The 19,830-nt window shown below is 34.4% G+C and overlaps 1 protein-coding gene across 4 annotated transcripts in view; it reads left to right on the forward strand.

The window, feature by feature from the left end:
- The window catches only part of LOC129727056 (sodium-dependent phosphate transporter 2), a 45,102-nt gene that overhangs the window by 19,323 nt on the left and 5,949 nt on the right, over positions 1 to 19,830 (forward strand). Inside the window, exon 1 of one of the 4 annotated variants that reach the window (XM_055684452.1) lies at positions 11,887 to 12,264. The exons of the other annotated variants lie outside the window; for them this stretch is intronic. The gene's annotated coding sequence lies outside the window, so the exon portion shown is untranslated. Of the gene's footprint in view, positions 1 to 11,886; positions 12,265 to 19,830 lie in introns of those variants that run through there. 4 annotated transcript variants of the gene reach the window in all.

Below are 19,830 nucleotides of genomic sequence, written 5' to 3' on the forward strand. Positions count from 1 at the left end.
GCGAAAATTTTTACTCTCTTTCACAGGACATGTGTCCTTTTTGTGAGAAGAGTCTCCACAATTAAGACATTTTTGGTCCATGTTACAGAATTTGGAACCATGGCCATAACGTTGGCAAGTACGGCATTGGGTGATATGCTTTTCACCTCCGCCATACTTCCTATAAATTTCCCACTTTACACGCACATTATACAAAGCATGTGCTTTTTCAAAAAATTTTAAGTTGTTAACCTCATTGCGGTTAAAATGAATTAAATAATTAACAAGGGAAATTCCAGTTCTCTGACTGTTTTCGCCTCGTGATTTTTGTTTCATTAGAATTACTTGGGTAGGGGCTATGCCAAGTAATTCTGTTAAAGTAAGTTTGATCTCATCAACGGTTTGATCGTTGGTGAGACCTTTCAAGACAACCTTGAACGGCTTGGCGTTCTTGGTGTCATATGTAAAAAATTTGTACATCTTGTCAGTTAAATACTGAACAAGACGATCACGACCCTTTACTGAGTCGGCTAATAAGCGGCATTCACCTCTACGGCCAATTTGATAGGTAACTTTAACGTCAGAAACAAACGTTGAAAGTTCCTTTTTGAATATATTAAATTCAGAAGAAATAGTTACCACAATAGGTGGAACTTTCTCCTTTTTTAAAGATTTTATATTTTGTATAGTTTCGTTATTAATAACTTCCATTTCACCAGCTTCTTGCTCAGGCAAAATATCAAAAGGATTGTCACTACAGACACTCGATGTGTCAGAAAGAGATGCCTCTCTTTTCCTCCCCGCAGCGATGCGAGGTTTCTTTTTTCGTCCAGCCATTTCAGGTGATACGAAAAAAGTTAAAATAAATGTTAAATTCAAAAGTAGGTAGTCTTGAGAAAGACTGATGGGAAATAACTTTCAGGTAATCTTTAAAAGACACACTGACAAAACACAAACTTTGAAGCTATAGGCAGTCAAAGACCAGTCCACAAGCAACCGAAAAAACGTCTGATCTGTAGGACAGTTCAAGACGCACTGACGGGCTGCGTGCGTTGTTTTCGCAAAAGGAGCACGGCCTCGGTATTCAAGGCCGTTCGGGAAACTTCGTACAATGTCCTGTCTGCATTACCATTCCGTTTTTCGTTTATGTTTATGATCGACCGAAAAAAAGTCAATCAGTCTAAAGCATTCTTACGTTTGAGGCATAGCGAGAGAATTCCGAAATGATGCTTAACATTCGCATTGTTGTCAAAATTACGATTTGTGGTTGGAATAAGTTTTAAATATATATATATATATATATATATATATATATATATATATATATATATATATATATATTTTAAATAATTAGCTCGCAACGTTTGTATCCGTTGTTTTTTCATAGAGTGAAAGTGGTACATGCTACATGGCCGTCGTAACGTAACGTAACGTCGTAACGTTGCATGCTCTGCACTGCATTAGTGCAGTTGAATCTATAAAATTCAATAATCAAATTAAATTGATTAACAGCATTTAAAGAAAAATCAACCACTCGTGCTCGCAACAACACAAATAGGTAGGTATATACCGTAAAACTGGGTAACATTGATCAGTTTTTTCACTTTTTCGTGAGTACGCTGGGGTCTTTTTTTACGCGGGTTTTTTATGTGTTTTATTTTATACGCGATTTTTACAATAATGCGGATTATTTTTACGCGGTTTTTTGACATAACGCGAATTACACTGTGCTACAAATGAAAAAAAAAATGCAAGAACTTCTGAAGTGACCTAGTGTAGGTTATAGGTCTTGTTGAGTGTAATATACTATTTATCACATATAGGTAAAATTACAAAAAAAATATAAATCATCTTATTTTATTATTTATGAATCACCTTACTTATTTTAAAACTATTCATCACATATAGGTCAACTCTTTAAACATATTTATATTTTTTAAAGTTTCTATTTTTCGCCTATCCAAAACAGCCAAAATATAAAAAATTGGTTGGAAAATAACCGAATTAAACATAAAAATGTAAGCTAAGGTAAAAGGCGGGGTTTTGACCTTAACTTATAATTTTTGGGGTTTTTTGAAAAACTTAAAGTAAACGCTCAAGTAACACATGACTTAAACTATAACCTGTTATATACAGATAGTTTAGCTATTTAAATTGAGCATGTAAAAATAACAAATTGTACTAAAACCAATCGATGCGAGAGACTTCTCGCTCTCGATAAATGATAGCATGAAAAGACCGAATATAAGAGCTTTCTGATTTGAGCCGTGAACGAGTACGTACGGAGACAATTATGAAGATTAAATCTAAAGATAGTTTTTAATAACTGATTGAAGAAGACCCGACTTATACTAAGTAAAAGCCTATATTGACTGATTAATTAGATCATTGATCTAATATAACCCACACTAAGTCACATCAAAAGTTCTTGCATTTTTTTTATCATTTGTAGCTCCGTGAAATGATTGTGCGATAGAAGCCAAAAATACTGGGGTTTTCTAAAAAAATATATATAACTTAGCCAAATATCAACCGATTTTCACCAAAATACTTTCATTTGATTCGGAATTGAATATACTTTCAAAATTATAGTATATTTGTGGTATGTTTTTTAAAAAAAAAAACGGCAAATTTCAAATTAAGTCGAAAAACTGCGTGAAAAAAACTAAAAACCTATATTTAAACTCAAATAACTCAACATGTTTTATTGATATTTGTAAAAACCTGTATTTATTTTGAAAGCTCTATTTATCCCCTTTCTAAAACTGCTTAAATATTAAAAATTGGTTGATAAATGACTGAGTTAAAAAGTATTATATGCGCTGAGGTCCAAAAAACCGTATTTTGACCCTAACTTCAGATTTTGAGGGTGTTTGTAAAATTTCTAGTATAAGCGAATGTTATACTCAACAAGACCTACAACCTACACTAGGTCACTTCAGAAGTCCTAAATCGCTGTAGCACAGTGACGATTATTTTTACGCGAAATAAGTTCAGTATAAGTAAATCCAATAAAGTAAAAATCAATCGTATGGTACATGACAATAAGATGTTCTGTTTTATTAATCTAAATAATGCATATTTTTAATATATTTGCTGTTATTATCAAAAAATAGGCAATTTCCGTTGATTCAGGAAGAAGAAACAAAAATACATTAATAATTTTACAACGATACGAGTCAGGGTCGTTGCGATTTACTTCCGTTTAAGATACGAAAGCTTAAACATGTAGCAAAATTATTATAAAAAAGTTATTGTCATGTTCTTCAATGAATTTTCATTTTAGAAGCACCAAAAACTTATTTTGTGTGTTTCGTTACCATTTTTGTATCATTTTTCAAGTTTCTATTTACTTACGTGCCATTATTTTTAATCGGATCTTATTATTGAATGGAGTTTTTAAGCAATTTTTTAAAATTACGCGGTTTTTTATACGCGGATTTTTTCAACGCGGTACAAACGACCGCGTAATAAAAGACCCCTGTGTATTTATATATTTTACAACTGAAATTACAGTTTTCATATTTTTAGTACCAGTATTGGCATCCTTAGAACTTGAGAAGTTAGTTTTTAAAGCCCTACGAAAATCTTGAACATTAAAACATTTGTTTTACGTCGTTGTTTCCTTATTTGGGGTAACTTTGATTGGTGTCAATTTTGAATTGTTTTGAAACTTTTTTGAACTAAAAATGTTAGATATTGCTTTGATAACATGTTTAGAGAGGTGCTTTCCGGATTGTCATCACGTTCTCCTTGACTGCTCTCATTGCGGAGGATAGTCCCGTCCTTGCACCTAGCCGCGGCCTACTGCGAGTCATTTTTATGCCATAATTTCACCTTTCAATGATGAAAAACGTAAACGTTGCGAAATGTGCTAGAAGTATTTTGTAAGTCAGCAATCGTTGTAAAATGTTTTTGTTCAGAAAACGTATGTAGATCATATATGCGAGGCCTTTCCAACAACGGAAGTATCAATAGGTCAGCTCTAGCCTCTTACGTTCTATGCTCTAGCCAAGACAACATCCTGGCGTAGATCAGGATGATGTCTGGTTAGAGCATAAAACTGGACTTTCTCAACATATATAAATTAATTAATTATAAATGTAATAAATTTCCATAAATTTTTTTCTAGTTGATTGAGAAAATTAGATAACGGATTTGGAAAGCATGTCAATGAATACGAAATGTTTAATATTCGACTAGTATAAAGTTCTTTTTTAGCACTTACTGAGAGTAAGAAATAGCGACCATTTGGTTATCAAAACAATAAAAAAATTCAAACAATGCAATATTGTTCAGATCTCGAATGACACAAGACTAAGATGTTTTACTCAATTTTAGCAAAAGTAATCACGGGGCAGTTTTATTTCAACTATTCATGAGAAGGGTAAAACTGGTCAATGTTACCCCGCTGATCAATGATACCCCGTTTTACGGTACAAAATATGGATTAGAAAATATGATTTCTTTTACACCTTCACGAAAGACTGTGAGGCTAAAAACATACTGGCGCGGCCTGCGCTGCGTAGGCGGTTCGCCTTATCGTGGGTGAATGTACAGCCTTAAGTATACCTGTACATTAAACTGCGGTAGGGCGAGCGCAGCGCAGGATACGCTACAAGCACAGTCGAGTCACAAAAAAAATCTAAAGGCCATCCACCTCAGATGCAAAGCACACAATTAGGAAATAGCAAATCACATGTGTTAATTGCCGCGCAAGCGAACAAAAGTTATTTCATTCTTAACTTCCCGCCTTCGGTGCCGTCTTCGCTGGCCCGCAACTCAGCGAAGCTGTAAAAATGGTACCAACTGCCCTATTCACTTGGTGCCTTGAACGTATACATAATGAAAGATTGAACGAAATAAACGAGCGCTGCCATAGCGAATGACCGCCTCCTAGGAACTAAAAAAATGTTCAATTCCACTTTGACTGCTCTTTCTCCGGGCGATCGCTGTACTATGCCGAGCAGACAAGTTGACTGCGGAAAACGATCGCATTCGTGTTTTAACAGTCAACTTGCGATCCTTTACAAAGCACTGTTCAGAACCATTGTGCATATGGTCAGGTTCACCGGGGCACCCGATTTTTGCTTTATTAACCTCGGCAAGAGTGGAAAACTTGGCTGTAGAGCGTGCTCCTAGCGGTTATCAGAAAGTTCTGATGGTACGCTTTATTCCAAATGATGCGCCGATAATTCTTGATTCTTTCGGAAAGTTTCATGTTTGAGAACTAGACATTCGTACACATTTTTGCTTATTGCTTAGACTACTGGATTTTCAGCTCACTTCTTCAAGCACAGTTTGAATCTGTGCATTGTTGTTGCCAGAAAAGATTGAGTAACACTTATATACTTCCTTCGGAATCTGATTGATTCAAACTCTAACTATTTTTTTTAAATGTATAATCAAGAGTGGAATTTATTGAATGTATTGCGTAACACTTATTAGATGTCCATACATGAATAAATTATTACAACCATAAACGAGATTTTTTTAAATTTCCAATATTTTTATATATTTTTTCTAATAATGTATTTTGGCAGCACGGCCGCACACGAATGAAAGCAAGCTGTCAAAAAGTATAGTGGGTGATGGTAAATTCGTTTTTGCGGTGTAGCTACACTCAAGCTACACTTTTTACCTTATAAATGCGGGAACGGTGTAGTACCGTCGCGAATTTCATAAGTGTCAATGAGCACTTTGATGCACACTTCTTTGTTGTTGCACTTTAAAATTGTGCAGTCCATTTTGGTGGGAAGTGCGCAATATTAAATATCATTTTTCGGATAGCAGCACCATACAGTCGTCCACATGGATACTGAAAAAATTGTTTCACCTTTCAACAGTCATGTCTTGGCGTTGTCGTCAGTTGATTTTGACGTTAAGTATACATCATATTAACAGTGTATAAATTAGTTCGACTTTTGCTCACGCGCAGCGACAATCATGTCCGATGACTTCTGCAAGAGTCAGGTATCTTGTTCTAGTCATCTTTGCTATCAAGAAACATTAAGATTACACGATTACTGAATCACGTGATTGCGCTTGTATATTGATTGAAAGTTGCATTTCCTTTTGACCTGTCTTCATTGTTTGAACAAGTCAATTTAGCATTTTGGAAGGCTCATTTCAAGATGGCTTGACAAAGTATTTTTTTTAAATTCTTTTATCACCAATATTTAGTGGTTAATTTGTGGTTTCGAAATCCAATTTGTGGTAATTTGTGGTTGAGTAATATCTGAGACATTTTCAGAAAACTGAGTCAAGCCATCTCCGAAAATGATTTCGCTTCAAATGAATCGGACAACGATGATATATACATCAATCGAAAGCTCTTAATTTGTGGTTCACGAAAATGTAGTTTTTGTAGGCATATTTCATAATAAAATAATTAAAAAACTATTATTTAAATTTTTGAACATTGTTTACCTCTTGTTGTCAACACCGACCGTACGCGGCGCTGGTAGACCATCAAGATGATTTTTTCTCAGAAAGCTTTCGTGTAGCGATGAGTATGGTGAAACTAGAGATACTCAGAGGGAGAGATATGCGGTGAGCCAAACGAACCGTTAAAATTGGAGCCAAACGAACAAGAAAGGTAACACCACATTGAGAGGTATTGCAATCAGGTACAAAAAAGAACGTGTTCATTTCTATACGATTTTTTGTTCTATTGCCAATAAATGAATGATTTTTACCCGGAGTTCAACAAACCTTGTGTATAGGTAACAAAATAAGTGAAGGTGTATAAAATTAAACATAAGCATAAAATATATCACCTTAACAGTTTTTGCGAAGCACTTCACTATTCTAAGGACTTTCACCGTCACCACCGATTATACAAGTCGATTGTTAGTCAACATTGCGCTTCGAGAAGAGATCTGGCACCTCTGACATATGAAACCCAGTTGCCGAATTGGCGATTTTTTTCACCGCGAATCTCTTCCTCTTGAGTATTTCTAGGTGAAACAGTATGTAAACAGCAGGGATACTATAGGTGCAGATTTGCTGCGAAATGCAAATGTTGATCAATTAGCAGATATTTGTAGTTGACAAGCCTCCGTGTGTTTTACGTAAATTTCCTCAAAATAGGTGAAGTTTTACGTAGACATGCGAGCGTAATTTTCTCGATCTTCGGTCGAATCATTTCCGGAAATGTAGTTTTGCCGTTTACCGATTGTTTGAAAAAAAAAAAAACTAAATTAATACACCTAGGGGTGTGATCTGGTCTTTCTCATACAAAATCAATTATATGTTAAAATCTATTAGCACATACGTTTTAACTCTTGGAATAAATTACAGCCTGATAATAATAAAGAACAATTTTTTGTTTCGATAAATATAATAATATTTTGGTAACCAACTACGCAACTGTATTCGACTGTTGGGTATTTTAGAAACCGGAATGATGCCTGAAAATCGGGAATGAGCCTTAGAACTGTAGGGAACGGTTGAAACGCATGGTGAATGCCCAAAGGTGTGGGTCCTGACTAGAATTAAAATTCGATATTTTCTCGTCTCAGGAATATGCTACTACAACTATCCCCTGAATAATAAAACAAAAAAGCTTTCAACGGCAGCGACAACTGTATGTCGTATACAGTAAGGTCGCTTTTTACGCGTTTTTTTTCACGCGGGTTGCTTTCCTCCATTACTCAAAAACGGTACAAGATATCGACCTCATTTCAATCACGTTTTCCGTTTTAGGCCACGAGTGATCATAAATCAGTTTTTAAAAAAAATCACAATTTTTGGTGTAAATACTCAAAATTTAAAATATTGGATTTTGGTCTCTAGATTGGCCACTATCATATTCAAACGAGGTTTTAACGTTTTAGGACGGTTTTCTTTGTTATATTTGCAATTCAAAAAAGTCGTTTTTTACGCGGGCCCATACAAATTTGGAACGCACCCCCCGCGTAAAAAACGACCTTAGTGTATATGAACGACTGTCGATATGTTCTAGATAACCCACTAGCATTAACATCGGCAGGTGCCAGTACTATGCTCATCCAACGCCGCGTACGGTCGGTGTTGACAACAAGAGGTAAACAATGTTCAAAAATTTAAATAATAGTTTTTTAATTATTTTATTATGAAGTATGTCTACAAAAACTACATTTTCGTGAACCACAAATTAAGAGCTTTCGATTGATGTATATATCATCGTTGTCCGATTCATTTGAAGCGAAATCATTTTCAGAGATGGCTTGACTCAGTTTTCTGAAAATTTCTCAGAAATTACTCAACCACAAATTACCACAAATTGGATTTCGAAACCACAAATTAACCACTAAATATTGGTGCTAAAAGAATTAAAAAAAAAAACTTTGTCAAGCCATCTTGAAATGAGCTTTTGGAAGTAGTAAATGTAAATGATTTTTAAGGATAACTTCAAAACTGCTCATGTTGTTGGAGTTGAGCTATATGGTTCTTATTTTGTGCTCCAATTCGGTACTGCGTAGTTCGAAAAGTCTCCTCTATCAGTGCTTTCTATTACTTATGACAAGTAATTAAAATTTGAAAGAAATTAGAATTGCAGGATGATATGAGACTGACTATAACGCAAAACAGCCATGTATTACAAAACTTTTATCACAAATGCAGGTACTATCTTCACATTGAACAATTTGCCACTAATCTACTGTGCTTCATTACCAAAATATTTATATATATATATATATATATATATATATATATATATATATATATATATATATATATATATATATATATATATATATATATATATATATATATATATATATATATATATATATATATATATATATATATATATATATATATATATATATATATATATATATATATATATATATATATATATATATATATATATATATATATATATATATATATATATATATATATATATATATATATATATATATATATATATATATATATATATATATATATATATATATATATATATATATATATATATATATATATATATATATATATATATATATATATATATATATATATATATATTATAATATTTCCTAGCGTACTATGGAAAAAAGTATAAGTGAAAGTAAATGAAGTGTGTCTCTCAATGTTACTCAAATCCTTTCAAAATATTCTGCATCAATGTTAATTACTCCTGAAATTTGTTTACAAAAAAGGTCGCAAAGCCATAGATAGGACTTTATTTCCAAGTAGTCCTCTTGGAGTAAAAAAACGACACAAATAAAATGAAATATGAGGCTACCATCTCTCTGCAGTAAATTGCGGCGATCTTAATCATCAAACTGCGCAAGTTGAGGCTCGAACTGTGGCGTGTATGCTTGATAACGATGATAACGTTCAGGTTGTAACAGGTTTGTCTCCGCTGGTAACCTGGGCGAAAAATCTCTGGCATTTAAACGCATGAGCAAGTAAAAGCGTTTGCACCGGTTCGTTAATTAACGGGTTTAAATCCTGGGCAATGTCTCCTCCGGGTCTTGGATGATTAGCACAAATCAGATTGGCACAATAGTGGCGGAATTAGGCCAACAAAAAGAACAATGTATAACTTAGTTCCAATACAGCTTTGTCAGTCAATACGATGATTGAAAGTGTTGAAAACTATGTAAGGAAGCTATGTATTACCTGTTTAGAAGATATTTTAGGTTCCACTTAATCGTACTGAAGGTCTGTTTTTTGTATTTAATAAATTGCATAAATTTCGGAACCGATTCGTCGTTATAAATTGCGGGAGACGGCCAACAATTTGTCATGTTCCACACGAATGAATTATATTTATATCATGCTGGGTGTTTCTAAATGTGAATGCTAATAAATATCTCCAGATTTCATAATGGCATACTGAATTTCGAGAAAACCAGTGAATCACAAATTAATGGTACAAATTCCAAGAAGTTGTTCCGACTTCATTAGATGGATTGAAAAGCCTTTTGCGTAACATAAAAAGAAGTTTATATGCACATCTACGATGTTGATATTAAGCTGCGTTAACAATCTAACAGTGGGAGGGGCAAAGAAATATTTGCACCAGCTATTTAAGTAAATATTATTCAGGACATAAATAAAGTTTTAAATGAGAAATTGAAAAAAAAAACATGCCATTTCTACTGATTAATATTTTTCAAGTGGTGTTTTTATCAGTGGTCTTGTAAACTTTATGCAGCACCATTTAATCCGAAATGTCTTCGTCTCCTATGTGAGAAAACTTTTTCATTTAACGCTAAAACTCATATGTACTTTCATTTTGAAATGAGCGAACTGATTTTCTTTACTGATTCTGAAACAACTTAAATATGCATATGCCTAATTTCTGTAGAGTACTGAAAGAGATTTCTTTGGTTTTATTGTTAGCTCAGTATCTTAGTCATGTTATCAAATTTTGCTTTATCTAAGCAATTTTTTTGCTCTAAATCAGAGTAAGAGGCTATAATTTACCTTTTCAAACAACGGACACATTCGTACAGCTAAGCATGCGACTGCCGTTACTTGGGCATGATTGGTAATCAATTCATATCTATTAACGCCGACGTGGACGGAGGCATTGATTGGAAATAAATTGTATCAATAAAATAAAGCTACTTCAAGTTCAACGATGACGAAGCATAAGCTCACATTTTCAAGATGTCGACGATTGTGACTTTTTTTAAAGAACCTTGCCTTCGTTGATACTGCCGCGTCGCCAACGAATAATAATATCAATATATCTGTTCGTGTCTTTTTACTTTTGCCGCCTAGAAACAAGTTTGCTTTGAACAATTGTCTGTATACTTTTTGTTGAAATATCCTTGTTTCAGCTCGTTTCTTCACGTTTGCTTTATATCATGTGCATTCTGATTATTCACCTGTGAAAACGCCTTTTTCTTGAGTTCCTTAAGATTTGAACCGAAGAAACGTTGACCTTTTTTCTATGAACAACTGGGTTTCTTCATCGCATCGTGACGAGTTATGAAAAATGGAATCATTACAGAATCCCAAAGAAAAGAAAGTCATGGGTCGGTTGCGTTGAATAGACACGCTGCATAGGTGTATTTGGTGACACCAGGTTGTTTTCTGTTGAATCCGTACAAAACCATCACTGGGGACGGTATCGACTTTATCTAATGCGACTGAGCCGACCACTGCGCGAAAATGGCCACACTGCGAGCAGAGAAAAAGTGTTTGTACTGCATGACTACGCTCGGTTTCGTACTGCTGAATACGTCAAACTTACATAGAAACACTCAAGTGGCCAGCCATATTCCCCGTCCGATTAGTACTTTCCTAGCATGGTATACATGGTCTTGCAGATCAGCAGTTATACTCATATGAAGACAGCGAAAAATGGCTTGATTCGTGGATAGCCTCAACTTTTATCGTACCGGTATCCGAGCACTGCCAGAAAGATGGAACAAAGCTGTAGTTAGCAATGGGTAATACATCGAATGATTTATAAATTACCGTATTTTTTAAAATAAAGTATTTAAAGTTCTTAAGGTAAAGATATTAGTTGCGCACCAAATAAGTAGGATAATTTAGCTTATTTATTTTTCATTCTATTTATTGAAGGTGACATTTTGATTCTTTTATAAATAACATTAAATAAGTTTTATATAGAACAAGATACAAATTGTTTTGCAAATTTTCGCATGTCGTGTCATGTTTTATTCTAAACATTAGCATGGATTCAGATTCGTTTCATGATTAGAATTTCATCATCTAACCCCTCGTGAGTGTCAATACAGATGTGTGTTTTTTTACTGGCAGTGCGCCGGTGCGATAATTATCGTTTGAAAGCGGCGCACTACTGACGGACTCACACATGAGACAAGGCGCTCGTTAGCCGGCATCGTTGCGCAGAAGTGGTGAAATTCTGCTCGACTACCAATACAGGCGAAGTGAGAAAAACTGAAATAAATTGCAAAATATGCTGCTCGAAAAAATCAGTTGAGTAAAGTTAATTGACGATGCCACGCGCGCATTTCGCGACAGTGAAAATTTAGCTAAGTTCAGTATAGTTGACATTTTTGGTTGAGTTCAAACCAAAGTCAAGAATAGGCACACATTTTTTTCTCAGTTGTCTGAAGCTCAGTGCGTTTGGTGTTATTGTTATTAATTTGCTGTTAAGGAGATACCGCAAGCTGTGATATTCGTTCTAAAACGGTTACTTCTAAAGAACATATTGTACATCCTCTTATTTGCTGAGGAATACGGAAGGCATTACAAGGTTATATACATACATGCATCGCTTGTGATATAGGAATTAGTTGAACGATTGCTAAAATCTTCGTTTTTGGACTTCTCGTGAGAAAAAATGTAAGTTGCACTGCCGGCGTTGTTCCAGTATTTAATCACACTGATTACCTTAGTACACCTCATTTTAAGAATTGTTTAATCCTATCGGTGCATTCACTTTTCACCAGGTTCGATCATTTAGAATCTTGGAATTGATGATTCTCCATATTATGAATTCTTCATATTATAAAACGCGTAATTTTCCGACTTCTTCACTAATAACAACAAAATCCCAATAACGATAGCTGAGTATAAAAGTGATAAATTCGTAAGTGGTTTGATATTGACACATAACTCATTTCGATAAAGAATGTAGTTGTACAATAAAACAGGCAAGATCAGCGGAAAAACTTCTGACTGCAGATTTGTTGACATAGACCAATGTAAGCAAAGATAATTGACAAAATCACGCTCGTATTGCGCCATAGGAAAACAACTGAGTTCATTATATGTAGTTTGCATTTTTGGGTCAAACTATAATAATCGGTTAATTAAGATTAAACTAAAGTCAACAATTGTCTCAAGCTTCTCGTTCGGTTGCTTGCTGTCAATTGTAGGCCTATGAGTGGTGATATCATCTCTCATTTTCCATTGGCATACCTACTCAAATTTCTGTATAGTTGTAACAGAAGTATATTATTGGTGGCTATAAAATGTTTTTTCAATAATTGCTATCAAAAACCAAACCAAGAGCTAGAGGTATATTTTTTTTTTTGTGTTGATGTCTCAAGAGGTTGCATGTTTTAAGATGGTTGAACGAATGTTTTTTTATATATGCTAAAACGGAGTGGAAAATCACCAAAACTAGTATTTGTTTGCTGTGTTTAAGGTTATTATAGTCTTAAAATGTGTTCATATAATCTTTGGTATGCTACCAGTAAGTGAAAGCTTCAATGATAATCACAAAGGTATAAATGAACCAAAAGACAGCCCGCTCAAACTATAGCTCTGGGTGTAATTTTACAGCTAGTCATAAATTTTGGTTCTCGTTTTTCACCTTGACCGACCGGGTGCGGTGCGGTGGTGATTGGTTTATTTTCTACGAAACGATGATAAGTAACGTTTCAAGTGTTTGCCGCCTCATGCGTCATTATAGGAAGCATACATACTACCGTAAATTATATTCCGTGTCGTCAGTAATCTTCCCTTGGTAATTAAAAGAAGTAAGAAGGTATTTTCCATAGATTTCGTTGCAAATTTATGTGTTTTTATTCCTTCAAACTAATTTTGTTTGCATGATACTAAGATTGGCATTATACCAAGTGCATTAAATGATTGAATAGCAATTATCATATTCAGTGTTGTTAAGACCGTTCAGTATGCCTCAGGCTATACCTAGTCCGTTTCAACCTGGTTCGGTATTTAGTGCTACACCCTGTTTCAACCGGAGGTATTTCATGAGAAATTCTACTCAGAATAATATGACACCCACGTCGATTGTTGGTGGTGGCGGTTCGTTTTGTATTGTTGGCGGTATCATAACATGTATGTAAGCATTATATAGAAAGTGGAGTCCAGTTTTCCGCGGAACCTGTTTCAAGCGATAATTTACACACCCTCCCGTTTGTTTTTTCTACTTTCGTTCGTGCTTACATACATATTCACTGTCAACTTGTGGACAAACAATTTATCAACACTCAATTGCTCACTTTGGAATCTCGCTTAACTAGTGCCCACTAATTCTTAGGTGACAAGTCAATCATTTTAGTATCGTACACAACTTACGGTCTGACTCTTGGCTTGTTCCAATAAGTTTATTTTTCATGGACACGAAATTGATAAAATTTTTCACATGATGGCGTATACTCGCATTTTATCTATTTATAGTGTTGTTGGTTATTGTCGGTTATTATTTATGTATATAAATATGTTTATAAACAGTAAAATATAGAAATATAAGTACCAATCAACACCGCATTGATAATCAAGTGCTCGAAAAAAATTTTAATTGAAAGCACACAATTGCTCCTGGAATATGGTTGCAGTTCACCCGATATACGTTACGTATGTAGCTGCAATCATGACACGTGTAGTTATTCTACTTTGTTCTCAAGAATTGAAAAGGAATAATAACGCAAGAATTATTTATTATCTTTGGATTTAGGCCGATACAAGTTTTGAATTGTTTTAATGTTCAAGGTTAGCTGAATAAATAACAGTTCACGGATTGTTTGTTATTGGATTTTTTTATTTTAAATGTCTAAGAAAAGCATAAAACGTTCAAATTGAAAATTAGATTGTGCTTACCAACGCCCGAGTCTTCAAGTGACAACAAGAAACTAGTGGAATTCTCTAAGAAAGCTAGAACTAACCTCCATCTTTCGAGAGTATTATTGTGCAACTATTTGCAACTTTGCCATATTTAGTCAAAAACGTCATAAATCCAAAAGAAAAGTTAAAAACATTTTTAAGGACAAACCAACACAAATGGTCTGTTTACGTTTTTCACGATTCAAAGCACTTTGCATTGTCACTAACCCGCACTACTCATTTGTTGAAAATGTAATGTTTATGTACATCCTGTTTTGGAGCTTTTGTGGCACATAAACAATAAAGCTCAATAAAATAATATTCGTCATTAATTTTTTTCCATTGGTCCACAAACGAACAGTTAAAAACTAGGTTATGAAATGTAGGTAGAACTTATCGTTTTTTCTTATTTAGAACAATGCAATCCTAGGTACGTCGTGAAAATCGCGTTGAAGAATAATCGGGATCTAAATCCGGTCCATAATGGATTACCGTGATATTGATGGTTTTTAATTCATCAAGGGGCCTGTTAACACGCAATTTTTTCTTGAGGTCTGTTTGAATCTAGACTCTCAATTGATACCCGCTAATAAAACGCGATCTTTTCCCCGTATTTATTGGTACAAAAACAGTCGTACATTTTCTCAAATATAGGTCTTTGATCTTGCAAAAATTCATTTGTTTTTGAAGAAAAGAAATGCTTGAATTTTTGCGATTCCATCCAATTTGTATGAAGGCTAAATTTAGTTATTACGTATGACATTGCAGGGTTGCCGAGGAGATTAACTAAAACGCTCGGAATGATTTGAACTTTGCCTATCATATTGTAGCTCATGTACAGTATCTTGATGGACTGTACCTAATTTATACTTTACCGGTTTCCAAATTTATCAATTAATTTCACTCGGTAAACAGTAATTGGCAATAACGTCGTCATTTGCACGTTATGTACGTCTTCTAGGGTGTAATTTCGTGAATTTTTATCACTCCTAAATATATCTGTCTTCATGGGGTGAAATGAAAGCACACGATCAACATGAGCGGTAATAACACTTCAATCTTGCAGCTGGTGCGACGTGTCCTGAGTTAGTACTGACAAATGCGAAAAGGAACAAGTTTTCCGTAGTTTGTTTCTTGTGTCCTATTCATTAGACAACTAACGTTAGTGCGAAATGCAACAGAAGTAATGCACATTTTACGTTTGTACTGGAAATTATTATTCGCTATAGACAAAAACATGCAATGAATGTATATATAAAATATTGGAAAGTAAGTCCAGGCGCAAGAGCGCTTCTAGACTTAATTATTTTGCTAAATTTATTAGTTGTAGTGTTGAAAATTTTATTAACTTTATACAAACCCGTCATTTTCAACATTTATGTTACTGTATTTGAATATATGAGTAGTTTTGAAATGCGTTGATGTAACGTAAATACGTAAATTCATAATTGCAGCCATCTGTTCTACGTTACGGTTTCATGTTATCTAAATCACACCCACAGTTTATATAGTTTGCCTCATCTATTTACCTAAGTCACATCAACAAAAGAGTACCAATTCTTCATTGCATTAAGAATTCAACATGCAATAGTATTTTCAAAATATATTTTTGAAAGCATAATTTTATTTTCGAATTGTATCTTGTCAACTAAAATCATTTAAATCTCGGACCGCTTCGTGCTCCCTCGTTACAGCTTTGTCTTAACCGTTAATTGGACACATTTTCAACTTGACGCAAAATCGCGTTACTGACGTCAAAATACTCGTGAGAACACATGTTTCATAATGGCAGATAATCAATCAGCTGCCATCACGAGTGCAGATCGTGCGCGGAGAAAGTGATCGAATAATATACGCTAGACACGTAATAAGTATATTTATGTAGGTGTTTTTCATATTCTGCAAACGAAATAGAATTAAATCGAAATTCATCATACAGGGTCCTCATTTCCCAAAATTTTTTTTTTCGCAAGATTTGAACTACGGAAAACACCTTTGCCGTCACAATATATTGGCGCTCCTATCCTTGTAATTTTCGCGCTCTTCACAACGGTTATTCGACGCTTTTCACGCACGGAGATTGCACAGCGTGCGCTACTTGTGTCAGTCAGTCAGTGCTAACTTGAAGAGAAAAAATGTTTCTATTCGATCACCGATTTGGTCGACAAAGTTGTGTTGCGGTAGTCTGACAGAAGGTCGCACATATCACCATGAACAGTACGATTTTATGTGCGGTTTGTGTAGGAAATGTACATACTTACAATTTGGATAGGGTTTGGGAGACTCAAACTCCTTTTATGACATTCATTCGATTCGTCTTTATTCTACATCATTCTTGATTCGTATAAACAACTGTTCGTATTTGTGTCTGATGTTATTGAGCTGATAAATAAAGTCTTAATGAATAAAATCATTCTAAAGCATCACAACCCTGAAATTATATTTGCGAATGGCTATCTAATTAAAGTTAAAGTGGTCTCATATAGTCGTAAATGATCGAATGCATGCTAAGACCGATGGAAAGTTGGCAGTAATAACGTTGTGTTTCGAAGAGTTCTATTCGACATTTGAAAGTTTAACCTTCAAAGAAGTTTGGTCAGAAATCGGCATCGGTCAGGATATGGTGCAAACTGACAAGATTTTTCCAAAGCAGGCTTTTCAGTGCCAGAAAGATGAACCGTCTCTTCTTAACACGTTCGATCCACAGGCTCCACGGAACGCGATACGGGTGTCACACGATTGAAATATTTTTTAAAATTGGACAGACGAAAGCAAAGCTCACTGACTTCTAGCAGAGTTCGAAATGCTTTGGCAATGTTGGAAATAAAGCTGCTTTGCCTTCAAAATGATCGCAATCATTGTGCGTCAAAACCTTTTTTAAAAGTTTTACTTAAACTTGCAAACTTAAGTGACTCTTGAACGGATTTTTCCGCTCAAGTTGTAACTATAAAAAACTACACTATAAACTATGCTATACAAAACTATACAAAATTGAATGTGCTATGCGGTTTTGAATATGACATCTCTTTAGGAAAAGTCGCATGACCCAACATTTATCAACACTAATTACCAGTTTATTATAGTGACACATATTAGCAAACATAGATTGTTGTTATTCCTCCCAGATGGTCTCGAGGATCGATGCTGGCCTAACAAGCCAGTCGTCGTAGGTTCGAGTCTCGGCTCGGGAGAGACTGTTAGTGTCAGTAGGATCGTAGCGCTAGCCCCGTAATTGTTCTGTACATTAAACAGTTGGCTGCGAAGTCTGTGTATAAATAAACAGAAGGTCGAGTTTCGGATCGGAATGTAGCACCAAGGCTTTGCTTTTTGGATTGTTTTAGAAAACTTCAAACCTCTTCCGTGCGCACTTCAATGTAGACTTTTTCGATGTTAAAGCCGCATCGGCGAAAAACAAAATTAACAGTAGTGGGCCAATGTTGTTACCTTGAAGCACTCTTACTTTATTCGCAAATAATTTTGATATGAAACTGTCAACGTTGACGCGCACTGTTAAGTAATCTATAATTTTCGAGCATGTTTTGCCACGGATGCAAAATATTTCGCGAACAACTTGTTTGAATCCAAAGCAGAAAAAAGACCTAATCCTCATACATGTTTCGGGATACTATTCCTTGTTCAAACGAATTATTCACCTTACAACAAAAATAAAAGAACATATTACAAACAGTACTGTAGCTGATGGTTTCTGTTTACCATCAGACCTCAATCAATACGGATTGTTCGGTAAAATTGATGAACTTTATACCCAACATTGCTTCACAAGCATGTTTCAGCAATACTCACATTTTGTCATAAATCACTAGTTGATGAAACATTCCAAGCGAAACCATCCTAAAAATGATTAAATCTAAAACGATGTTTTCGGTTAGAGGGCTGACTGACTTTTCCAGAAAATCATTAAAAAAATTCATCCCAAAAGCTATGGTCTCTACTGAAAAGTAATCTATGGACACAAAATTGATTTCTCGACTTGGAAAGAATATATGTTAAAAATAGTACTGCTTTTTTCAATAGTAAGAAAAAACCCTTTTACCCTGTAAAATTTTTAAAGAAAACATTTCATTTACCCTTTTTTATTCTACTCACGTCCTTTTACATGTTTCAGTATTTTGAAAGTTAAAAAAACAACAAAATGAAGTAAATTAAAGCCCAGTAGTTTAATTAATAGAATACAGATACAGATTCCAAGTCTGTATCATATTTTTCAGTACGCTTATTTTTCGGCTCCCTAACTACATACACTGTCTGTAGTAATGAACTTGAAGTCGTTATAAAAATAGAAATTAGTTCGAAACAAGTTTCCTTCAGTTAAGAATAAATAAGCCTGTGCAAGTATGCAAAGTAATCTGACTGGCTTCAAGAAATATTTTAAAACGAAAACAATTTAAAGTCAATCTATTCCTTTTTTAGTTAGCTAAGGCAAAATATTATAATAATTGGAACAGAAAAATAAACATCGTATTTCAAACCTTGTCTTAAGGTACATTGCTAGCAGGGATACCAAATGTGCAGATTTGTCTGCAAAACGCAGATTTTTGGAGTCCGTGTGCAGATTTTTAGTGATTTGCAGATATTTGCAGTTTTTCCACGATTTCTGCAGATTTTTGTCAGAGTCTCCTTATATTTGCGCAGATTTTCTTAAAATGTGTGCAGATTTTACAGACTTTTGCCCGCGTGAGCGAAATTTTTTCGGATCACGGGTAGATTTTTTTCAGATTTCGAGCACATTTTTCCGGTTTTTCGAGCAGTTGCAGTCATTTTTCAAAAACATCTGGCATCTCTGATTGCTAGTCTAATAATTTCGATTTTCGACTGTGTATTACAGATACTGAATATTTATACCACTAAAAGCTTCCTTCCCTTTTTGAACAAATAGGTTTAAATCCCTGCGAATGATAAATCCTAATTGGAAAAACAAACAAATCTTAACAATTAAAATTATAATTTTCTACCAGTGTTGGAAGTCACCATTTGTGATTGGACATACATATTTATTATTCACTAATATTTATCATCAACACTTTATCTACTAACAAACCCCCCTAAAAACAATATTTAAACTAAACCTTAACAAAATTTAAAAAAAAAACCTAATAAAACAAAACACAAAAGGAATTCGCAGATGTAGGATTTTAACAAAATCGAATCATTCAGACATAATTATAATAAAATAAGACATAACAAAAAACTTGTCTCGTTTGAACATATAGGAATAACAGGGTGGCGAAATCCTGGAAAAACCTGGAAAATCAGAGAGTGTCAGGGAATTCAATTTTCGGTCAGGGAAATCAGGAAATATCAGGGAAAACTGAAAAA

This window comes from Wyeomyia smithii, chromosome 3, assembly GCF_029784165.1.
Source record: "Wyeomyia smithii strain HCP4-BCI-WySm-NY-G18 chromosome 3, ASM2978416v1, whole genome shotgun sequence".
Classification (NCBI taxonomy): domain Eukaryota; kingdom Metazoa; phylum Arthropoda; class Insecta; order Diptera; family Culicidae; genus Wyeomyia; species Wyeomyia smithii.